At 42.0% G+C, this 626-nt stretch overlaps 1 non-coding gene across 1 annotated transcript; it reads right to left on the reverse strand.

The window, feature by feature from the left end:
- Positions 1 to 241: 241 nt before the first annotated feature.
- TRNAR-CCU (transfer RNA arginine (anticodon CCU)) lies at positions 242 to 314 on the reverse strand. The gene has a single exon. It is a non-coding gene; the product is annotated as a tRNA-Arg (tRNA).
- Positions 315 to 626: the final 312 nt, after the last annotated feature.

Genomic DNA, 626 nt, shown 5'->3' on the forward strand with positions numbered 1-626 from the left:
TTTTGCACTGTGCCGCTGCCATGAGAGTAAGCTTGGGCTAGCCGGCTAGAAGAGACCAGCCAGGATCAGCAAAGGTGACTAGAGATGTACAAGCAAATCCAGCTGAGACCAGAGGGCTACCTAGTCACCCAGCAGACTCTTCCCTCTCTCCTTCCCCACTTCATTCCCTCCCTTATTTCTTTCTTTTCTTTTTTTTTAAATCTTTTTTTTTTTTTTTTTTTTGCGGCATATAAGATCTTAGTTCCCCGACCAGGAATCAAACCTGTGCCCCCTGCATTAGGAGCACAGAGTCTTAACCACTGGACCACCAGGGAAGTCCCCCTTACTTCTTTCTTTCCCTCTCTCTTTTTCAATAAGTATAAGATTTTCTTTAAAATTGCCATAAATGGTGTAGGGTACTCTGCTAGCCCATCACATCTACCAGGATTAGGCCTGTACTGATTGAGATGAGGAGACACTTCTTAATTCTGCAACTGACAAAGCAAATGGATGCTTCATGAAGCCAGTTCATTGGGGAAAGCAGTGTAAAAATTACCTTAGCAAAACAAAAATTATTTCCTAAATAAAGCAGCTTCTTGGTACATAGTCTACTTTCTTCCTGCATTCAATTTTACCTGGTTCTATTG

Source organism: Eubalaena glacialis, chromosome 17 (genome assembly GCF_028564815.1).
Source record: "Eubalaena glacialis isolate mEubGla1 chromosome 17, mEubGla1.1.hap2.+ XY, whole genome shotgun sequence".
Taxonomy (NCBI): Eukaryota; Metazoa; Chordata; class Mammalia; order Artiodactyla; family Balaenidae; genus Eubalaena; species Eubalaena glacialis.